At 35.7% G+C, this 24842-nt stretch overlaps 1 long non-coding RNA gene across 7 annotated transcripts in view; it reads left to right on the top strand.

The window, feature by feature from the left end:
• The first annotated feature begins 5869 nt into the window (after positions 1 to 5869).
• The window catches only part of LOC115273747, a 43798-nt gene continuing 24825 nt past the window's right edge, over positions 5870 to 24842 (top strand). For 5 of the 7 annotated variants that reach the window (XR_003900983.1, XR_003900996.1, XR_003900937.1 and 2 more), the window contains exons 1-3: positions 5870 to 5976; positions 16732 to 16794; positions 18812 to 18889. This is a non-coding gene — a long non-coding RNA (uncharacterized LOC115273747). Of the gene's footprint in view, positions 6069 to 16731; positions 16795 to 18811; positions 18890 to 24842 lie in introns of all 7 variants that reach the window. The other 2 variants (XR_003900968.1, XR_003901006.1) reach the window with 2 other exon arrangements.

Below are 24842 nucleotides of genomic sequence, written 5' to 3'. Positions count from 1 at the left end.
TTTATTTTGAGAGAGAGAAGAAACAGTGGGAGGGGCAGGGAGAGAGAGAAGGAGAGAGAATCCCAAGCAGGATCTACCCTATTAACACAGAGCCCAACGTGGGGTTCAAACAAATGAACCATGAGTTCACGACCTGAGTCAAAACCAAGAGTCAGACCCTTGACCTAATGAGCCACCCAGGAACTCCAGTGTTCTGCTTTTTAAAAAGAGTTTTCTCCAACTAGCGAGCAGCTGGTAGTTCTTGTGGCAAGGAGTAAGTAGGTGTAGCGTAACAAATCCTAGGTCTTGGAGTCTGCCTTGTCAGTTAAAAGATAAAAGATCTGTCAAGGGACACTTGAGCTTCTCCTCTGAAGATTAGCAATTATGGAAGCATTTTGGAAAGTAAATCTTTAATACTCCTGAGGTAACTATTAGGAGGATCCTAAAAGCAAGAATATTTGCTTGAAAAAGAAGACATCCAAACCCTGGCCGGGTGGTATGGGCCTCCTCTTATCACAACTCCTATGAGTAGATCTGCCTATTGGCAGTTCTAAAAGCAAAGGACAGGGGCTCCTGGGTGGCTCAGTCGGTTAAGCGTCTGGCTTCTGGCTTCGGCTCAGGTCATGATTTCACAGTTTGTGGGTTTGAGCCCCAGGTCGGGCTCTGTGCTGACAGCTAGCTCATAGCCTAGAGCTTGCTTCCGATTCTGTGTCTCTCTCTTTCTCTGACCCACCCCTGCTCATGCAAAGTAAACATATGTAAAGTAACATAAAGTTAATATTTTAGGTGATTAAATAAAAATAAGTAATAAAAGAAAGAATAAAATTCAATTTAATAAGATAATTAAAATATTCAAGTATCAAAGAAGAATGAGAGTTTAAATACTAGTAAGAAAACTAATGAAATTTACAATAGAGAAAATAAAATATTAGATTCAGTAGAACAGAAATTTAAAGACATTAAATTAGAATGGTGCTCCATCAGAAGACAAAAGATCATAGGTACTTGCAAGAATGTGATAAAAAAGGAACACTTACTTAGGTGCACCTGGGTGGCTTAGTTGGTCAAGCCCTTGACTTTGTTTAGGTCATGATATCACAGTTCATGAGTTCGAGCCCCCTGTTGGGCTCTGTGCTGACAGCTCAGAGCCTGGAGCCTGCTTCAGATTTTGTGTCTCCCTCTCTCTCTGCCCCCACCCACTCATGCTCTGCCTCTCTCTCTTTCAAAAATAAATAAATATATTTTTTAAAAAGAACACTTATATACACTGTTAGTATGAGTTTCAATTGGTCCAACAACTATGGAAAACAATATGGAGTTTCTTCAAAAAATTAAAAATAGATCTACTGTATGATCCAGCAATTACATTTCTGGATATATATTCAAAAGAAATGAAAACAGAATTTTAAACCATGTTTATTACAGTCTTATTCATAATAGCCAAGATATGGATACAACCTAAGAAGTCCATCAATGGATGAATATATATACTGGAATATACATAGTAGAATGTAATTCAACCATGAGAAAGGAGGACATCCTGCCATTTGTGACAACATGCATGGAAAGTAAGCACAAAATGTTGAGTGAGGTAAGTCAGACAAAGACAAGTATTGTATGATATTACTTATTATAGAATCTAAAAAAGCCAAACTCTTAAAAACAGAGAGTAAAAAGGCAGTGACCAGGGGCTGGGGAAGGGGGGATATGACAGATGTTTGGGATACAAACATGCAGTGAGTGGTAAATAAGCCATAGAGAACTAACACGTAGTTAAATTAATATAGATCATGTGCTATAATTATCAGTCTTGTTGAAAGAAGAGAACTTAAGTATTTCAGCCACTAGAAAGAAAGGATAATTATCTAAATATCTTTATAATGGCAATTGTATTACAATATATAAATAGATCAAATTAATATGTTGTATATTTTAAATATACACAATATTATATGTCTAGTATATTGAATAAAAACAAATTATACATATTGAATAAAATTTTCTGAATCTTTTAATTTATTAAATATCAAAATGAATATGAGGAGTCAAAATTAAATAAAGACATTAAAATAAGAGTGACAAAAAATAAAAATCTAAAACTGAGAAGTACCAATCCACTACAACATTGCAGAAAGAAAAGTGGCCACGTGGGAATCAATGAGCAATGGTACACAGATCTATACTACAGCAAATTTGAATAGTGTTACAAAGGTAATTCCGAATACTCCGTAAGTCTTAACTGTTTACATTAGAAAATACCCTTCACATAAAATGTAAGTTCAATTTGTATTATAAATTATTTACACTTAACATATTAGAAATGTAGTTTTTGGATCGTTTCCTTGGAATTACAAATATTTAAACATCTTGAAAATATTGATCAAATATATTTGCAGAAAAGCTGTGTCAATTCATGTTTACACCAGAAGTACATAGAATGCTCATCATATTGCATTCTTGCTGACATCGGCTATTATCACAAATTGATTATTTTTTTTAATGTTTGTTTATTTTTGAGACAGAGAGAAAGAGCGTGAGTGGGGCAGAGGCACAGAGAGAGGGAGACACAGAATCTGAAGCAGGCTCCAGGCCTGAGCCATCAGCAGAGCCCAATGTGGGGCTTGAACTCATGACCTGAGCCAAAGTCAGACGCTTAACCAACTGAGCCACCCAAGTGTCCCTGATTATTTATTAATTTGATAGGTAAAGCAGACATTGTGCCCCTCAGACACTAGGAACATAAACCAATTTTCTGTAATTTTTCAAAACCTGGATAGTGCAGCATTACGAACCTAATAACCACAGTATTACAAGGTATTTCAATAATCTTTAATCAAATTTGTAAGTGAAATAATTTAGAATCTGTTCAGTATTTTAAACAGTATTTGAAACAAATCTTATACATAGCAACACAGTGATAATGAGAAAGGTGTATAGGCCCAAATTATAGAAAAGTCTCACACTATGGTAAACACAACTACAAACATTTATATACACAGAATGTCTTTTAAATATTAAAGTTCCAAGGCACCTAGGTGGCTCAGTCTGACTCAACTCAAGTCAGATCTCCCAGCTCAAAGCCTGGAGCCTGCTTCAGATTCTGTGTTTCCCTCTCTCTCTGCCCCTCCCCAGCTCACACTCTCTCTCTCTCTCTCAAAAATAAACAAGCAGTAAAAAATTTTAATATTAAAGTTCCAATTTATAAAAAAAAACTGATCCAAAATTGATGAATATTAACACTAAAGTGTTCCACTTTTTTCCGGTCCATCCACATAATTTTCTAGGGAATTAGCTTGATCCTTTTAAGACTTGACTTAAACTTTGTTAAGTTCAAAGGCATCGGGGCGGCTCAGCTGTTTAAGTGTCTGACTCTTGGTTTCAGCTCAGGTCATGATCCCACAGTTCGTGAGATCCAGTTTTGCTTCAGACTCTGTTAGCAGTGTGGAGCCTGCTTGGGATTCTCTTCTCCTCTCATTGTCCCTCCCCTGCTCGCCCATGCGTCTATGTGCAAATATGTGCACACTCTCTCTCTTTCTCAAAATAAATAAATCAACATTAAAAATTTTGTTAGGCCAGGTTTAGATTAGCTCTTAATCTAGGGATAGAGTGACCCTTCTCCTAGGCCAATGCCTTTCCAGGGTCTCCACTGACCACGTCTTTCCACTCTAATTACACAGAACTCTCCAATCAGCGTTAGGCAACCTCCAGAAAGAGCTGCTTGTAGCTAGGGGTCTTGTACTCTGGGATGCAAAACTTGGTCAGACTAAGCCAAAATGTAGCCACTGATGTAAAGCAAACACTGAGCTGATTTTCAGGAATTTTCACTGAGAATCTACCTTCTCAGACTGAGAACTGGGTGATCATAAGATCACCATGACTGTTTCCCTCCTTTCGGGAACCTTAGTCTCAAGCACTTATCATCCAGTATCTGAAAGAGGTACTTCTTTCATTTTGTCTAATTCTATACTGGTGAACAGCACGAGGGTAAGGCCGGTACCAGTGACTTCACCACCCCTGCCATCTAGCACCCTAAATTGTCTCTTTCCTATACTCTGAAGTTTGCGCTAAATGTGTGCTGGAAATTCTCACTCTGTTTATTTTTAAATTTTTTAACTTGCTTTTATGTATTTTATATTTTTCTTTTTGTGTTGGATTCTAGATAAAATCTCTTGACTTATATTATGGTTTATTATTGCTCTTCAACTGAATCTAAAGTGCTGATAAACACTTAAGGGTTTATAATTTATTATATTTCTCTTAAGGAGAAATTAATTTCATACCTACTTAGCTTTATAGTTTCATGATCCTGACATTTTTCTTCTATTTTTAATTACATAGGGTGAAGAAGTATAATCTTGGTGATAATTTCGCATTAAAATATTTATAGATCTCTTTCTGTATCTTTTGTTTCTGTTGGCTCTCTCTCATGATATTTTTGTTACTTTTATGCTAGGGTACTTTTTTTCCTCTGAGCTATTTATTATCCTAGGATATTATTTGTTTTTATTTTTTCAAGCATTTAATAAATATTTACTTAGCACTTACTATGTGACAGGTCATTTATTGTGATACATTAGTGAACAAAGATGACATAGATTGCATTGCTCTGGGCACTTTTATTCCAGGGAGAGGAGAATCGATAAATAAGTAAATTATGTGCCTCCTGCCGTACAAACATACATGAATAATTGTTTAAATTAATTTGTTACCTAGCCCATGATGTGTGTTCGTGGAAAAAATATAATTCAGGGATAAAGTAGAATTGAAACAATTGAATGGGTAACAGGATGGTCAGGGAAGGCCTCATTGAAGGGTAAACACAAAAATGGCCTTGTGTATTTCTGGGGGAAGAGCACTGGAGATGAGTGAGAAGGGAAAACAAACACAATAATTTTGAAGCCGGAGCATGCCTGGAGTGTTCAAGAAATGGAGAAGAACAGTATGGCTGAATTTGACTGGATGTTTTAATTGCAATTGAGAGAAGCATCCAGGTCCATGGGGATCATCTAAGAGTAAAGGGCCGCTGCTAAGGAGACCAGAAGTATGGGAAATAGGGGTGGGTTTTCAGGCCAATGGACACCGTGAATGAAGGAGCTTAATCCCAAACAGAGGACCTGGGAGATGAAGTAAAACTGAGGCTAGAAACCCCGGATTCCACTTTCATTTAGATTTTGATCATGTGGTTGTGGTTGTTTTTTGGGTTTTTTATGTTTTATCTTATTTTTGAGAAAGAGAGAGAGAGAGAGAGACAGCCTGAGCAGGGGAGGATCAGAGAGAGGGAGAGACACAGAATCCGAAGCAGGCTCCAGGCTCTGAGCTGCCAGCACATAGCCCGATGCAGGGCTCGAACCCACAGACTGTGAGATCATGACCTGAGCTTAAGTAGGATGCCTAACCGACAGAGCCACCCAGGCGCCCCCATGTGGTTGTTTATTATCTTACTAGCTCCTTCATGCTTTTAACAAGAATTTTTTTTTTTAATTTATTCAGCCCTTCTCATTGTTTCAGTGTGTTTTCCGCAGGAAAACAACTTGCCAAACTTCCAGACCCATTCTCTCCTTAAATGTGTCATTTATCTTTAAGTAATTGATAAAATATTCCATTACTCTTTTACTTCATGAGAAATAAATATTTTTGGAGATGCTTGTGATCCATGACCTGAACATTCCTTCTATTACTATAGTCCTGCACCCTTACTTTAATAATCCTTTTGGACAAAGTTTCTCCTTACTTCAGAAAGTAATTAATAATCAATTATTTTCAGATCTAACCTTCATGATGGCAAGCCTATGCCAGCACATTTCACTGTGATGTCTGTGAATTACTACCAGAGAAAATTCTAGAGACCCTACGTTTCCAGGTAACACTATTTACACATGGAACTCCCATGCAAGGCAATGGGAGGCTGGAGAGAGCAGGCCAGAGCTCAGAATCTGAAGCAGAGAGTATGGATTCAAGTTCTCACTCTATGATTCCTTCTGCTTCAATTTAAGAAAGGTGTTTTTTTTTAACCTCTGGAAATCTCAGTTTCCTCATATGTAAAATAAGATTGTGAGAAATTAAGAAGGCATCATCAAGCCTGGTATGCAGTAAGTGCTCAAGCAATGTTAACCACTGTATTAGGTTTCTATTGGTGTGAAATTGGCTTAAAACCACACAGATTTATTTGCTTCTGTAGTTAGAAGTCTAACGTAAGCCTCACTGGGATGTATCCAAGGTGTTAGCAAGGACGTGTTCCCTTCTGGAGGCTTTAAGGGAAAGTCTGCTTCTTCGCCTTTTCCAACTTCTAGAGGCTGGCTGCATTCCTTCACTGGTGGCCCCTCTCCTTCAAAGCCACGAATGGCAGTTGAGTCCCTCTCCCACTGCCATCTCTTTGGTTCTCTGCAGCTGGGAAATACTCTCCATATTTAAGGACTCCTGTGATTAGGTCGAGCCTTTAATTCTAATCCAGGTTAAACTTCCCATCTGAAGGTCCTAACCTTAGCATCCCTCTCTCAAAGTGCTGTTTCCTATGTAAGGTGACATAGTCACAGGTCTCTGGGGTCAAAATATGGACATTTTTGTGGGGCTATTATCTTACCCACTTCAGCCAAGACTGTTATTGTTTACTGAGTACAATGGCTGCAAATTTGAACCAAACATAACCCATCTTATGCTTAATGCTGACATCCAGAGCACTAGCACCAAACAAACAAAAATTTTTAAATGAGATTATGGTCTTTGACAGGAAAGGAGAAAGAAAAAGTGAACATATGTGGGTAGGAAGTGTCAGTTAAATCTTCCTCATCTCCCTCCCCCATTATTCTGGAGTAATTGAAGTCCTCGAAGATGCTGTCACTGCTCGCCCCTTTCCATTTGTTTCCTCAATCTTAGACTTCAATTTGTTTTTGTAGTTCTTTCTACCTTTTACTGACAGATAACATTACATTAGTTTCATGGTATACAATATGATGATTCAATATTTATATACATTGAGAAATGATCACCAATAGTAAATTTGTATTTAGAGAATATTTTACAATGATTATTTGAATTCGATTTCAGTTAAATGTATGCCAACAGGCTAATCACAAATGAGATAGAGTTCTGAGTCAAATCATAATGAGCTTCTTTGTTTCATCTTCAGTTGATTGATTTCATTTTGCTTTAAGGCCTTTTTTATTAACATTCACATTTTGGTTGTATACTTTATATGTTTTCAATGAAGTTTTAGTGACATATGAAGAATTAATGATTATTACAAAGTTTTAGTGAGACACTGTGCTGAACAAGAGTTGAATAACTTGGAACTGGACAGAATTTGGCCACCAGGACAGCTGCGGGGCCCTGGAGGAATAGCATATTCTCCTTGGGTGTTTTTTCTAAACCATCTGTAGTCTTCAACCAAATCTATTTGGAAGTAAAATAAGCTGCAGCACATGGTGAGTCACACAGTATTTGTCACCATGTCACCTTGCAAGAGAAGTCATTTAGAGACAGCAAAGGGACCAACGTCCTTTACCTACTGAGGATGACAGCTGATATCCAGGTCAAGGCCAGGGCGGTGGAGCGGGAGAGGATACTGCCACCTCTTAGGGGTGCTAAACTGCTAAATGTGTAATGCTAACAACTTCTGAAGCCTCACACTTTTAAATGTACTATTTTCAGAGTGAGACCCTTCTCTTCTCTAGTACCTTCTCTTTGGAAGAAAACACACACACACACACATGCAAGCAGGCACACATGCATAACCCCAAGGCATAAATAAGTCTATAATGAAGCCTCGTGTTCTGTGCTTAGGTTTTCTTTGGATAATAATGTTGACAGAGTTTGTCCTTTAAGCACCCCATTTATATATTATAAATAAATATACAGATGCATTTGTAAAATATGTATGCTCTCCTCACTCTGAAAGTGACATAGAAACATGCTAAAAACAGTCTGCAAATGAAAGAAAGCTCAACCTTATGTTGTGTCACATGCTGAAAACTTAAATATATGAACCCCCACCTTTGCAGAGCAGCCTTATTTATGCTACTACATGGATTGACGGACCTAAAATATATTCAGGTTTAGGGATCTAGTCTGATGATATGGTGTCCTTTAAGAAAACAAATAAAAATCTGGAGAGACAGGCAATATGGCAGCTGTAGCAGAAATACAGATTTTTCAATCTCCTAGAATAACCCAATAAACAAAGAAACTAGGTTAACAGAAAGAAACAAACAAAAATCATTTCTAAATATCTTCAGCCAGACCAAGTGACAAGGTACCCCACATACTGAAAAATACTTGGCTGGGCCAAACCCCTAACAGTAAATACATTTATATGCTATAAAGATGAAAATGTAAAACAGGAAAGAGACAAGGTGACATCAGAAGGCTCTGAGAGGCAGGGACCCCAGAAATTGATAAGAAGATGGCAATCTCAGAAAGAATGAGACAGAAAATATTCCCACAGCAAAGACATGTCATAAAAACATGCCTACAACACAGACGAAAGATGTAATCCAATATTTTAAATATAGCTAATGGAATATAACCAAATGGCATAAACATCTGAAAAGGAATCTTCTGGGTATTTAGTCATCATATTGTTAGTGGTAATATTATTATTGGTCTGAGATTATTAGAGGCAGGAGGATAAAGCAATAATGAAAAGATTAAGAATAAGTAGAATGGATATATTTTATATCTTGATAAATTTTTAATGGTTCATTTCATATACATATTGCATATATTCTATTTTCTAAACAAAAAATTATAAGTGGAGAAATCAATATCAATTTAATTATTTTCTTTTTTCTTTTAAAAATTTTTTAATGTTTATTTATTTTTGAGAGAGACAGAGCATAAGCCAGGGAGGGACAGAGGGAGAGGGAAACACGGAATCCAAAGCAGGCTCCAGGCTCTAAGCTGTCAGCACAGAGCCGGACACAGGGCTTGAACCCACAGACTGTGAGATCATGACCTGAGCCAACGTCAGTTGCTTAACTGACTGAGCCACCCAAAGACCCCCAATTTAATTATCTTCTATAGTACACAGTGAATTGTGTACATTTGTGGTTTTATAAGCACACTAAAACCATTTAACTTGAATATCAGTTAGAGATTAATGGAAAAAGTTACTGTATCCTGAGAAAACATATCTGTGCAAATTGCATGATCCTTTACTTTAGTGTTATCTTTTTTAGGTTAAATTGTGTCTAAATTTGGGGTATAATCCTGAACTGGTGGGAAAAGTGAAATCAACACTTATATTTTCAAAATGTGAGACTGTACATACACTGGAATAAGACTGAACATCTGAAATATTATACCACCATCATGGGTTTCCTCTACCTTTTGCTTCTAAGTGCTTATGGCTTTGAATCTTAATTTTTTACTTTCAGGGCATCCGTTAAGCATCCAAGTTTGACTCAGGTCATGATCTCACGTTTTTCAAGTTCAAGCTCCTCATTGGGCTCTCAGCTTGCAGCTCAGAGCCTGGAGTCTGCTTTGGATTGGATTCTATATCTCCCTCTCTCTCTGCCCCTCCCCTACTTGTACTCGCTCTCTCTCGCTCTCTTAAATATAAATAAACATTTAAAGTTTTTTAAATTTACTTTCTTACTTAGAATGGACATTGGCTAAATATAAATCTTAGAAGCAGAAGTGCTGTTGGAATCAGATTTCAGGGTGATTTCTATGTCCACTTAAGTTTTTTGGATTTTTTTTTTCTCACTTGGCTGACTTTTAGTGTTTCAGCAATTCGTTTTCCTTATGATCTCAGGGGGGTTTTCTCATGTCAAAAGACAAAATTCTAACTTTTCTGATATAAATAAAATAATATGAGATCTGGAAGACAGAGAGAAGCATAATGCTTTGCAGGGTACCGACATAATCTTTCTTCCAAGAAAAATTCCTTTCAGATGTGACCAAAATCGGAAACATATTCTCCTTTGTCAGATAACACTACTTTACTAGATGAATGAGAAGTAACATTCAAGGTAACTCAGGGATAAGAAATACAGCAAAGGCGATTCCAAGGACCTGCATGAGCTCAATTAGGTTGCTTCTTCCTGATTGTGTTTCCCAAAGGTATGGACAATTTGAGTTACAAGCACCCACAGAGATGGACGCCCACATTCTCCACATGGGAGAACTGAGACCCAGAAAGGCTAAATGACTTGTCCAAGCTTCTGGAACCAGAACAGAAGTCTTTGTCATTTTATTCCAATGTTCCTTGCACTAAATCATTCTACTTTCCATATTTCCAACTCCTGCCTCTTTATATGTCTTATGTAAAGAAATAACATTCAAATTAAGTCAGGAGCTAGTGTTTAGAATATCCACATTTGTTTTCCAGCTTGAAATGACATATCAGGGCATAGGCTATGCTGAAGTAAAGCAAAAATAAAGTAATCCTTAGAATAAAATAATGATACATTTATTTACATTTTTGCGTGGGATAACTAGAATCATGTGATTATAGGATTAACCATAAGATAAAACCCTTGTTTATGGGTTTAGACTAATTCACCTCCCTTGAGATGCAGCAATACAAGTATAAATGCTTAAAAATGGCTCACATTAGTTCTTATTGCTCTAATATACATATATATGTAAATATCATTTAAGTATATACATATTTACCTATAAATATTTTACAAATCTCCAAATTTATGAAAAAGACTCTTATTCCTATTCCTATGGCATATACCTACAGTACTATGGTTAGGATTCTGCATAGAATCAATAAATTCTTGTTACAAAGCAATATGCCAGTAAAACCTAACCCACAATAATGTTCTCCTTGAAAGTCCATAAAGAAATAGATTAATACCTATCTGGAAATTTTGGAATAAAGATAATTTCTTCTGTGCTGAAAATATTTCCTTATCACCCCTGTCTCTATCCAAAATGTGCCTTGATTCAATGAACTTGGCCTTCCATCCAAAGACCTTCAATGATGATTCTGAGTTTTCATACTGAAGATTGGACCAATTATTGTTTTCATTTGTGAAATTGATGAAATTGGAGTAATGGATTCTTTGTTTCCAAAGAATTTGATACACAATCACAGTTTTTGATTTTAAGAACACATTACTCCCCAAACCTTGAAAGTCTTTGTATATTAGGTATTTCCCCATGGGAAATTCATGCAAACTAGTATTTCTATGTAATTAAGCCTGAGGTTTACACTAAAAAGAATTAATAGATAAAATAGGTGGTATAAATGATGGGTTATGTAAGTTTAATATGTTTGCAAAATCAAAATTATTCTTTAGAGTATATGAAAAAACCCAAGCATGGAAAAATTGTGTTCATTTTTTTTAATGCAACTTAACGGTGACACTATAATCTTATCTTAGAATTCCTACATTCCTTCAACATATTAGTATCATTAAATATAAATCATAAAGACCATTATATAGTATTACTACATTTTACACTTAATTTTATTTTCCCACTAAAAAAGCAAACATTTGTGATGATAAGGATACTTTTGCAATCTTCATTTCCACCCAGTTTTTTGTTCTATGTTTTAGAGGGGAAATGTACTTTCACTATAGTACCTTGGGTAGGAGGAAGAGTCTTAAGAAATTTTATTCAGACCACAAACAAGTATCTATTTCATCCATTGTATATTTCTCTTTCTGTTCTCTACCATTTTTGTCTGGCATAATTTCCTGTACTTCCAATGAAAGTTTTTGTAAGTTTTCCACAATATAGGCACACATTTGGGACATGCTCAAATATTCAGTCCAATTACATACAAAAGCAACTTTTGTATTGAAAGATAACACCATTGACGCCATAACTTTCACTCATTAAAATACCAGACATTTGTTGAATTTCTTTATTTAACACTTGGTTGTTGGGACACCTAGGTGGCTCAGTCGGTTAAGTTTCTGGCTTCAATTCAAGTCATGATCTCGCAGTTCATGGGTTTGAGTCCCGCATCAGGCTCTGTGCTGAAAGCTCAAAACCTGAAGCCTGGTTCAGATTCTGTGTTTCCCTATCTCTCTGCTCTCCCCCACTTTCACTCTGTCTTTCTCTGTCTCTTTAAAAATAAATAAACATTAAAGAAATTTAAAAAAAAACTCATTTGTTACTCTAATAAGTACTACTCTTCAATTTTTTTATATTCACAATATTTTAGCTCTCACTTCTCCATATTTTTATGAACCTATCATGGTAGCTATGGTACTAAAATGCTTCTCAGATAAATGAATAATTCTCTCCACCAAACTACTCCTTGGTTGAGGACAAAATACACATCTTATTTGACTTTGCCTATCCCAACCAGAGAACTTGGTATATAGTAAACATGAATAATAATTGTTGGATTAACTACGTTATAACTACCCAAGATAACTTAATAGACTCCTACAAGTCTACATCAAAGAGCACACCTGCAGTGATATTTCTGGTTATGGTAGAATCTGTGTGGACAATTGAGTTGACCACATCATCTGTGAGAAAGTGTGGAGCTTGGGGGCAGGAGGATTACATCTGTTTTTTTGCACAAATAAAATCTTCTAAAAATGTACATCAATGATAATATTGAAGAAAAAATGAAAGAATCACAAAAGAATCATGCAAAAATTGTAGGCATATTGTAACTGTGTCCAAAAATTGTGGACACAGTTACACAGTAGCCAGCTTCAGACTAGTTGTTTGAAGACTTTGTGTACCTTAGATAATTTTTCAGTGCTGCCTGGTGACAACATTCTTTCTGCTTCCCTTTCTCCATCAACCAATTCAGTAATTCCATTCTAGCCCCAAATGCCTGATCCTTTTAAAGGGTTGGTGAATGAGAGGCAAAAAGCAAGTCCTAGGGTAATCACTTCAATTTGCCATCCCCTAGGCCCATCTGAGGATGATTCCCATAAAAGCAGGGAGGATGAATTAATATGCAGTGAAAGAGTTTTGTGTGCGTGAGTGTGTGTGTGTGTGTGTGTGTGTGCATGTGTTTACATTTGATTCAGTAGAGAGTTCTAAACAGCCTTAGTCAGATACCAGCATATTCGGTCACATAATCAGAATTAAGTTCATCCTAACCCCTCTTTTTTGGATAAGACAGATAGCAGTCTTCTTACATTCTAAAACCTAATTTTTCTATTTTATGAACTCCTGATAGTGTCCATAAAGGTGAATATTCATCCTTTTTTTTTCTTTCTTTCTTTCTTTTTTTTTTTTTTTTTTTGGGCAACTATCTCCTACAGATCCCCAGATCCCTTTAATTTCAGTTCAGCAACTTTCCTTATTCAATAAGGGAAAAAGATCTCAGGGAAAAATTAAGCATAATCTTCCTGAAGACTGTCAAAAATAATTAGCAAAACATTTAAGGTCCAAAATCTTATTAGTCATTGAGCAAACCCCACCCTAAATCACAAGGGTGGAAAGATATAGATTCTGTGAGTGGCATGGCCCCAGTAGCCCCATCAAATTATGCCAGTCAGAGACCTCATGAATACACACATAGATAAGAAAGAAAGGGATCTCCTTTCAGTCCCAGAAGATGGATCTCTAACTCGGAGCTTCCCACACGCTGATGTTTTCTTTCCTTCCTCAGTTGTTAAACACAATAGCTTGTTGTGGAACGTTCTAAATTAACTAATTCTGTTTGAAATTCTCTTCATTTTAGTGAGTTTTAATATATGGTAGAGACATTTTCAATTAAACATGAGAAAAGTCATACTTTACTACAAAATAGCCTTAAAGGTGGAGCAAGTTTAAATATTTTTTTCTCTCTCTGGCACGGGACTGAACCTTCCAACCTTGTCTTTTTGTAGGTAACTTAAGCCAGCAAGTTATTGAGTTTTGAGCAACCCATTATTACATAGCTAGATGACAATCCTTATATAGGTTTTTTAAAAAAATGTTTGTTTATTTTGAAAGAGAGAGCACACAAGCCAGGGATTGGCTGAGAGAGAGGGAGAGAGAATTCTAAGCAGGTCCCATGCTATCAGTATGGCGCCCAACATAGGACTGGAACTCATGAACTCTGAGATCATGACCTGAGCTGGAATCAAAGGGCAGACGCTTAACCAACTGAGTCACCCAGGTGCCCCATATGGGTTTTATTTTCTCAGAATAGAGTCAGCACACACATAACCTCTTATTAACTACACATAGTCTCTTCACTAATGTGCATAGACCATTTACTTCCTAAGAAGAAAATATATCCTTTCTACAAATGAAGCCCAATTCAGACTTTGCATCATAAAGTCTTATATATGGATGTTTTTAAAAACTGCTTGAACAGAAAAGCCCTTCTTAACATTACCAGTCATGACAGAACATCTAGCCCTGATTCTTCCCACATAGTTCATCCTAAAAGGCACTAGTGGATGAAAAATGCTAGCAGATGGACAAGGTTTTTTGGATGGTGCTTTTCTCTTTTTAAGTAGGAGTACAGCATGATCTGTTGCAGAAAACAAAAAGAAAGGGGGGGGGGGGAAGCAACTAAGCACCTTTTCCTTCCCCAGATGGGCCACAAGCATCCATTGAGCATGTGCTTTTGGTTGCTAGTTCGGCTTTTCTACCAGAGGTCAGCCGTAGGTCATAAACAGAGTGTTGGCAATTTGTGCTGGTGCTTCACAGAGTTCCTCCCTGTCCACTTGACTTCAAACTCAAATAAAAATTTGGAATAGTAAAGCCAAAAGTAATGTGCAAAACGAAACAGCCAAAGCATTGTTTTAAGCATCTGGTGTTAAAAAACTTATTGTGCAGATCAATTTTTACAATTCACTCCCTGCTTTTATTTCCCTTTCTCTCTGTACACAAATTCATCATTTAGTTTACAAAGCATATTTTGAAGTAAGCCATCTTGTTTTGATCATGGTACATGAAAAAGGTAGACCAAGGTTTATAACCTCACCAAAGATATTGGTCTCCTGGTACAAAACCAGACATTTATTTTATTAACTCTTCGCAGAAATCAGAACAGCAATGCCAAGAATACCAATAGATATGCAGTAAAGATATGTCTGTAATGCTACTTGTTGCTGATTAAAAATAAATGCAGCAGTAGTGAGGAAGTAAAAAAATTAGAACTCTCATACATTGTTGATGGGAATGTAAATAGGTACAGTTGCTTTTGAAAATGGTTTGGTAGTTCCTTCAACTGTTAAGCAAAAAATTTACAACCTAGCATATTTTGCTTTATTTTGTTATGCCCAAGTTTTCAATATCATCCCCAAAACCAGAAAATGCCAGGGAGACCGAGTCACACATGCAAAAGCAAAGGGCTTTATTACGGGCTCATAAGCTCGGGCTCACAGACTTTACCAGCGCAGTGGATCCGTGCTGAGAGCCCCGAACAAAGGCAGGGTAGGGCTTTCTGAGTTTTGGGAAGGGGGGAGTTACAGGAAATTGTGACACAGGTACAGGGGTCCAATCACTATCGCCAATCAATATTGGCAATAACTTTAAACATAGATTGTTATTTTTTAGTGGGAGTCAACCACAACATTTAGAGTACTGACCAATTACAAAGTGGGCCCAGGACCCTCACGTAGGACGTGACTAGCCTTAAGCAATAGGTGATTATCTATAGCTTCTATCTCTAGGCCTGCCCTTAGGAGTGGTAAGGGTGTCAGCTGGCCTTTCCTGACTGGGTGTTACAAGGGTGGTCCCTCCTGCCTTGGGCAATGTGTGCCCTTCTATGACACTTATGCCTCCAAGGTCAGAGGGAAACTTGAAGCCTGTCATGGAGTCAATTTGTTTCAGACCTGTGTCCTTACAATTTCATGTTGCATTATTGTACTTTAAAGATACTGTGGTTCTTAAAATTGAAGGCTTATGGCAACCTTACATCAAGCAAATCTATTGGTGCCATTTTTCCAACAGCATTTGCTCACTCTGTGTCTCTGTCAAATTTTGGTGATTTTCACAATACTTCAAACTTTTTAATTATTATATTTGTTAGGCTGATCTGTGATCAGTGATTACAACTCATTGAAACCTCAGATCATGGTTAACATTCTTTAGCAATAAAGTATTTTTAAATTAAAAAGTGAGTAAATAGGTAAATAAATAAAGCGTTTGTTATGAGAAATGATCCGGGTGAATGATCTCCCAGGAATAAGGAAAAGTTATACACGTAGATGAAGTAAAAGAAAACATGGGTTCGGCTGATGAATTGTTCCCATAAATAGTTAAATTTTTGACATGACTAGATGTCTTGGGAGATAATATGATACAACTCACATGATTTACTATTAGTTGTAATACTGGCAAAAAGTAAAAGGACTAAGTGGTATACCCTGGACTTCAAGTTGCTACTTAACTTCTGATTTTAGCTGCAATTTTAGATCATTCTTTGAAAACTGCAACATGAAATGAGAAAGTATAGAGAAAGTCCTAAAATTACTATGATAGCATATTCATCACCTGTCTTACTGAATAGTTTGCAGAAGTGTCAGAGATTTTTATTTTAACCTACTAGGTTTTTTTTTTTCCTGATTCATCAAGGGAAGCCAAGTAAATTAGTATTTCATTTTAATGTGGAAGTTACTTAACCACTTGTGAAATAACAAAACCATAATCAATATTAGCCAATACTTATTGATTACTGAACATATGCCCAGGCACTGTGCTAAGTACCCCACTTATAGTCTCTTTGCAGTCTTATTATATTATCTCCGTTTCAGGGATGAGATGATTAAGAAACTCATTCAAGATACAAAATGGTACTTGTAAAGGGGTGGAGATTGCCTTCAGCTCTACTAGAAAAATTTGAGCAAAGCCACTAAAAGCGTCTGCTCTTCCTTTAATTCACAGATGGAACAGTGCTGTATCAGATCCCCAGGAAGACTAAGACTAGAAAGAGGAAAATGAGATCTGGTAAGAAAAAACTGTGAGCAACATACAGAGCTGGTTCCTATGAACTCATACTGTCACTTCTCTGGCCAGGGACTTCCTTGTCATGATCCATGGCAAGAAATACAATTCACATTGTGACCCTGTATACTAGTACACTTGTATGCACACACACTTTCTATTAACTGAAGCAGGTTTCGTAAAGCAATACTTAGCCTTAGTTAGATTATGCTCTCTGAGTATATTTCATTCTATTGTATCTCGTTAAGAAATGTTTGTAACCTAACTTTAATCAACTTCATGATTTTATGGCCATAATTTGAAAAATTGTTCATGTGAACTTTAGAGGGCTTTGTATCCATGTCTACTTTGAAAGTGACATTTGAGAACATTCTTTCCTTATAGTAATGATATTTTATCTTCTTGTCAGAAGTAAAACAATAAGGAGAGAAGTGGAAGTCTTTAAAATATATTTTTAAGTATTTTTAGCAAGTAAAATAAGAGAGTTGGTTGTACTCTTTCACACCTGATGTCCAAGATATTATGCCAGAGATGATACAAACAAAACAAATACCTGCAGTCTAACACGCAGATATGATGATATTATTCTCCAGTTTAAAGTTCTTCAATTCTGGGGCCCCTGGGTGGCTCAGTCAGTTGGGCGGCCGACTCTTGATTTTGGCTCATGTCATGATGTCGGGTCATGGGATCGAGACTCACATCAGGCTCCACCTGGAGTCTGCTTAAGGTTCTTTCTTTCTCTCTCTGCCCCTCTCCACTGCCATGCACTCTCTCTCTAAAATTAATTTATTAATTAATTAAAAAAATAAAGTTCTCCAATTCCTTTCTATAGCCATTAAAATAATATTTAAACTCTGTGTTATGGAAACAGAGGACTCTATGCTCTAGTTTCTAACTACATGCCCACCTTTATTCCCCACCTTATTTTACCCACCCTTCAAACTCTCCCAGCTCCCAGAAGAGATCCTGCATGCCCTCTCATGCTGTCTTTGCACATGCAGTTCCATTTCTGGGGAATGTCATCCTTCAAATCTCACCTCAAATAATGTTTCATATAATATAATCATTTGTCAGAATATATTACCTTTTCAACTACAAATTTCAGGGGATGAAGAAGGGTAGTAAACAATCTTTGACTAGAAGAATTTGGACCTGATCTTTTCGGATTACTATAATTCCAAAATTTAAATATCAATGAAATCTCTGTATTTATAATGATAAAGTGTTATGACTTTATACATGCATATATTTAGTTTTTTATAATTCATTACTATATTCATCATTGGGTTTAAAAATATTCCAATTCAGTTTATATATTTTAAGTTCATTAACTACTAACAAGGAGTAGATAAATAGGAGCCAGACAATTCACAATTTGCCAGACAGACTTCTGTGTATGGATTATGAACTCCACCTTGCCTTACTGATAAACTGTTTGAAACCCAAGAGATCATACAATCACCAAGGCCCAGGATCCATAGCAAATTGCTTCTCAATAATTATGAAAATGTGACTCTAAAAATAGGAGATTGTGAAAATAATCCTTTTGTAATAATGCATTTGTTTACATGTTGTAATGAACTCTGCTGGTGGCCTGCCCGCATCCCATTACCATCTGGTTAAAAGCAGCCTCCCTCACTGTGAGTGTTGGCCTTTAATTGCTCAGAGCCACCCCTTCTTGGTAAAATTTCCCTTGGTGAAACAGAAGCCACCTCACCAAGGATGCTATATTTCCCTGCATGTTGATGCAAACTGCAGCCAGATAATGATTTATTAACATGGGATTATAAAAGTGGAATAATCTTTGTAAAATATTTCATCCTCCATTGCTCCCAGAGACCGTATCTTTGCTTCTTACTCTGGCCAATCCTTTTATTTTTCAAGTTTCTATTTAAATTCCGTTAGTTAACCTACAGTGGAGCCTTTGTCTCAGGACCCCTAGCCAGTCCTACTTTCTTTATTCCTTATTTCCTGAGAGCATTCCTTCATTGAGTGACATGCACCCAAATTCTTATCTTAGGCTCTGCTTCAGAGAAACTGAAATGAAGAAATGTGCTTCTTGTGTTTTCTTTCCCAGCAGTTACTGAATAATTAATAAGTGAGTATGTTTTCTAACATTCTTGAAGAAATAGATTTTTTCATTTGATTATAGTATGTATCCTAAAAGGTCTGTGTTGTGATATTCTTGAATAATATTTCCCTTTATATATAGAATTGAAGTCTATTGCTATGAAATTGTCTTTGGTCTACTGTAAAGCTCTCCTGTAGTACCAGTTAATTGTCAGGGTAAAAGGAAACCAATTGCCCTGTCTAAAGGCCATGTGACATGTTATAATTATCAAATAAATTAAGTAGAAAAATAAATGTATGTCACTAGATATGCCTTTGTCCTCATACTCATAATGGTAGATGCTTCTAATGTGTAATTACCCACTAACTGCCCAGCACCAAAAGGGGATGTAAGGTATTCCTTTTTAAAAAGAAAAAAATATATAGATATATATAACTTAAGATATAATTTAAGAATGAAATGAAAAACAAAAATGATTTCACATTGCTTTTAGTAAGGATATTTTTAATAATAGGGTTGATATATTTACTCTGCCATTATTGTTTGTCTTTTATTATAGGATAAAGAAAATGAGTAATTATATTTATGACATTGAAAACTCATACTTTTCCAATGCAATAGAAGATACATATTTAAGATCTTATAATCCTGAAAGTGGAAGATATACTCATGATGCATTTTTATCAATTTAAAAAGTCTATTTACCTTTTAGATCTATCCACTGATTAGTCCTGGAAATATTAAACAAAATAATAGGAGGAAGCACCCTTAGAGTTATAAATTTCACTTCTAAATGCCATAACTCACTAAAAGGTACCAGTTTCTTGGAGAAATGGGTGCTGTATAGTTGTGGATAGGTTAATATACAAAAGCAATCTAGAACATCTTGTCATACTGGAGAGCAAAGAAGCTTTCATATTCCACCAGGATCACATCCAAGGGATCCATGAAGTAGCTTGAAAAGACCCCTACTATTCAAACATAATATAAGAACCAATCATGATGATGACTAAAATAAAGAGCAGCACACTTGATAGGTTTCTATACATGAGCTTATTGTGATACTGAAACATTCGGTCAGTAGAATAGACAACAGCATGGTCCAGATATTAGAATTGGCAGAAAAAGATTTTAATGCAACTTTTATAAATATAGTTCGAGAACTTAAAGAAAAATATAACAACAATAAGTTAATGAATATGGGATCTCAGCAGAGACTAAAATCTAAAACAAAATTTAGACCTTAAAAATATAATATCTGAAATGAAAATTTAAGTAGACTGGGAAGAAACAGAAATTATCTCCTGAAGTCAATTTTTTTAAAAAGTCAATTCTTAAGGATGCTAGGAAACCAATTCATTACTTAGCAAACTGGTATATAAAATAGTAATTGATAAAAATAAAATGATAAATTCAAGGAACACCTAAGCGGTTCAGTCAGTTGAGCTTCCAATTCTTGATTTTGGCTGGGGACATGATCCCACAATTTGTGGGTTTGAGCCTCACATCAGGCTCTGTGCTGGTAGTGTAGACCCTACTTGGGATTCTCTCTCTCTCTGCCCCTCCCCCACTTGCGCTATCTCTCTCTCTTTCTCAAAATAAATAAATAATCCTAATGTTTTAAATAAATAAAATTGTAAATAAAGAAAAAATTGGAAAAGATTTATTATGCCTTTTCTCAGCAAGTAGTACCTCAGGGTAATCAAAAAATAATAATAATAAGGCAGTTTCTCTTGATAGAAGTTTTCTTAGCACATTAACAAATGATAGAATTAGAATATCTTCATTTATCAACTTCCAAATAAAGAGTAAATCTAGGAAATTATCATCTTGGCTGCTATCAGTCTGGATTCAGCCAGGAAACAAAGTCAATCAAGCACTATAGAAATAAGAGGTTTAACATAGAAATTATTGCTTAAGTTAATGTAAACATAAGCAAAGAAAGCAAAGGTTTGCAAGGTTGCCTCTAGACAATCAGAGAAACAACTATAAATTACATCAACTTAGGGGCTCCTGGTTAGCTCTCAGTCGGTTAAGCATCCACTTTGGCTCGGGTCATGATCTCACGGTTTGTGAGTTCCAGCCCTGCATCGGGCTCTGTGCTGACAGCTCAGAGCCTGGAGCCTGCTTCAGATTCTATGTCTCCCTCTCTCTCTTCTTCTCCCCCACTTGTACTCTGTCTCTCAAAAATGAATAAATTGTTTAAAATTTTTTAATTACATCAACCTAAGCCATTCATGTAGCAGGGGAAGTGGGAGCTTATGAAAACCTCCAAGAAATTGCTGCATCTGTCATGATCATGACGTGCAGGCTCATGAGAGCTCTGTGATGGCCTGATGTCTGGATACTATGATTACTAAGATCGTTATGGAGGCCTCTATGTCTGGCTGCCAAAATCACCAAGAAGGACTTTTGCTTTACTTTCATCTTCCAGATCATGCAGGAGTTTTCCTCATTTGCAAATCTTATGAGGAATCATTCAGGGAAAGGGGTTCTGGAAAATAAAGTTTCCAGCTTTCAAAAGTGTAGTTATGCTGCCAAGTTGACAAACGGCAATGTAACACAGATGCTAATATCACAAAAAGAAGGAGAACCAGAAATCATCTTTGTTTAGGTGGAAAAAATACATTGTTGTCTATGAAACATAATTTTAAAAAATACTGAACAACCCCTTAAACTTCCACTTTCTATAATAACTCAAGAATAAATGTAATAGAAGGCATCATAAAACTTTTTGCTTAAATTTATACATTACTGAGAGGAATGCCTGCATGGCTTAGTTGGTTAAGCATTCAACTTTTGGTTTGGCCTCAGGTCATGATGCCATGGTTGGTAAGTTTGAGCCCCATTTCATGAGTTCAAGTCCTGTGTCAGGCTCTACTCTGACAGTACAAAGGCTGCTAGGATTCCTCTCTTTCTCTCTCTCTCTGCCTCTTTCCCAGTAGCACACTTACTCTCTCTCTTCAAAATAAATAAAAGTTGTAAAAATAATTTCTGAGAAAAACTCAATGAGACATAAATCAATGATGGTATATACCATGTTCGTAGATTGGAAAGATTAATATTGTTTGGATTTCAATTCCAATAAAATTTCAACTTTTAAAAATAAAATGACAAGCTGTTGCTAAAATTTATATAGAAATGCAAAGTGTCTAGTACATTAAAAACATTCTTGAAAAAGGAAAACAAAATTGGAGGGATTATGCTACCTTTTTCCAAGATTTACCATAAAGCTGCAATAATTAAGACAATGTAGTATTAACATAAGCCATATAAAACAATGGGGCAGAATAGAGGGCCTAGACATATATCTGTTCATCAGCAACCAATTCAACAAAGGCAATGTAAAGGAGAAAGAAATGTGTTTGCAGGAAACAGTGATAGAACGATTGAATAAACACATTTTAAAAGTGAACATGAAGAACTCACATCTTTTCAAACTTCAATAGTAAATATTCTGCTACTATGTATTAAATACTGAGGTCTTTGTGTGCCATCTTTCATTTATGCATGTGAGAGGGTTTTCTTTTTTTAATAGTTTTACATTGTAGTACTTGTTTTGATTGTTGGAGGTGTTTGCTTATTTAATACATTCCATCAAGGACAAAAATTACATGCTGTTTTGTTTTGTTTTTTCCCCATAGGAAGTGTGTCTTGGGTTTTTCCCTTATTATTTTCTTTACTTTTTTTTTTCCTCTTCTTTTTTTGGTGGTGGGGGTGGTTATGTTTAAATGAAGTTGCTTTTACAACACCAAAGACTTAATCATCCATTTCCTACATAAAAGGTAGCTACTTTTTTGCATGGATCTCAAGTATATTGTAATATAGAGGTGGAATTTAAGGTATTAAGGTATTAAGCAGGCTGTGTTGTAGCTTATGGGCAAGTAATAAATTGTATCATTTATCTTGAATGTATCATAGGTAAGCTGCTATATAACAATTACCACTTCAGATAGCTGTGAAATTGGGTGATTAACTAGTTGTTACTTAACCTTCTAATTTCTGTATAAGTCTAATTACATGAAATAGAAGTTGGTGTTTTGATTTTTTTACTTTGCCTTTCTGTTTGGAGTGTCATTGTAACTACTGTATTGTAAGTGATGGAAAATAATTGCATATGTTAAAAAAATAAATTGTGTTATATTAAAAAAAAAAGTGAACATGGACCTCTATTTTAGCCTGGAGCCAAAAATTAATTTGAGGTAGTTACAGTCTAAACAGAACAACGAAAATTATAACACCTCTAGAAGAAAAGTGCCTGGGTGGCTCAGTTGGCTAAGTGTCTGATTTGGGCTCAGGTCATGATCTCACAGTTTGTGAGTTCAAGCCTTGCGTCAGGTTCTGTGCTGGCAGCTCAGATCCTGGAGACTACTTAGGAATCTGTGACTCCTTTTCTCTCTGCCCCTCCACCACTCATGCTCTGTTTCTGTCTCTCAAAAGTAAATAAACATTAAAAAATTTTAAAAAATAACACCACTAGAGGAAAAATATGGGAGAGTATCCTCACAAACTTGGAGTCAGCATATATTTTTTTGTACAAATCTCAGGAAGCAATAACCGTAAAAGCAAAACTTGATAAATTAATCGTTATCAAAGTGATCCTCACCAATGTTACTGCTAAGAAAATGAAAAGTAGAGTCACAAACTGGGATAATTCTCACAGCACACACATTGACAAAATGTATATTGATAGAGTTATATGTAAATATACAGTTCTTATACCTAGAACTTTAAAACACATTTATAAATTTGTAATATAAAACAATGCTCATAAAAATATGGGCAAATACTTGAACAGACACTTTATCAAAGAAGATACACAAATGTCCAAGAAGCATTAAGTTACTTCTCCTCATTAGTTATCAAAGACACACAGTAAAATGTCTGATAATTTATACCCACAAAAATGGCTACAGTTATAAAGACTGACAAAACTAAATATGGTTTAGTGGGTGGGACATGTAGAACATCTGGATCTCCAATATATTTCTGGTCAGAAGGTAAAATGACACGTTAGAAAAACATTTGACAGAAAAATGAAAATATATATCCATAAAAATAACTTACATAAAATAGACATAGAGATTATTTTCATAAGGATTCCAATCCAAAAGCTACCCCAATGTCATTAAAAGAATGAATAAATAGTGTTATATACATGCAAAGAACATTGTTTAGCAAAAATAAAACAAATGAAAAACTGACTTAGCAATATGTATGAATCTTTAAAAACTTTATGTTAAGTGAAGGAAGTTGGATATAAAATTGTACATATTGTGTGATCCCATTTATATGAAGTCCAAGGACAGAGAGGACTCATTCATGGTGATAGAAATCAGAGGTTGAAAACTGACAGGAATGATCCATGAGAAACGTTTCTGGGGATGATGGAAGAATCGGGCAGGAAAATTTGCCTTATCTTTCAAAATATAATAAACCTATATTAAAGACTTTTATTGGCAGAGGAATAAACAAGTAAACTAATGGACAAGCTAGAGAGATACTGTCTTTTAAAACATTATATATACACACATATATATACGTATATTATAATATCTATAAACATTGACTAAAACCTCAAAAAAGTATCTCACCAGAACTCCTTTGTACCTAAATGCAAGCTTTTGTGTTTGAAAATTAAGTAATCCCAAAGATAACCAAGTTTTACTTTGTGAACATATTTTTAAAATTAATTTTAAAGTTTCTTCAAAAGTGGTTATTTGATGCTATTGTTTTTCTTGATCCAACTAGTTCCAACTTTGTATCATATATATCACTTTTGGTAAGCATTCCTGTTTACCTTGACTTTCTTACCTTACCAACTTTTATGAAAGCTTCCCTTTTCATCATGTTGAGTTTTTTGGCTTTCCCAGTTGACTATGATTGGTTAATTTTCAGGTCCATGGCTCTTTTGATCATTTTTCTTAGACTGCTTCTGAAAAATTTCAGACAGTTTTTAGAACTTCCTCTCTGTCATTTT

Source organism: Suricata suricatta, chromosome 1, assembly GCF_006229205.1.
Source record: "Suricata suricatta isolate VVHF042 chromosome 1, meerkat_22Aug2017_6uvM2_HiC, whole genome shotgun sequence".
Lineage (NCBI taxonomy): Eukaryota > Metazoa > Chordata > Mammalia > Carnivora > Herpestidae > Suricata > Suricata suricatta.
The sequence above is the reverse complement of the archived record's forward strand: the minus strand, read 5'-3'. Positions and strand labels throughout refer to the sequence as shown.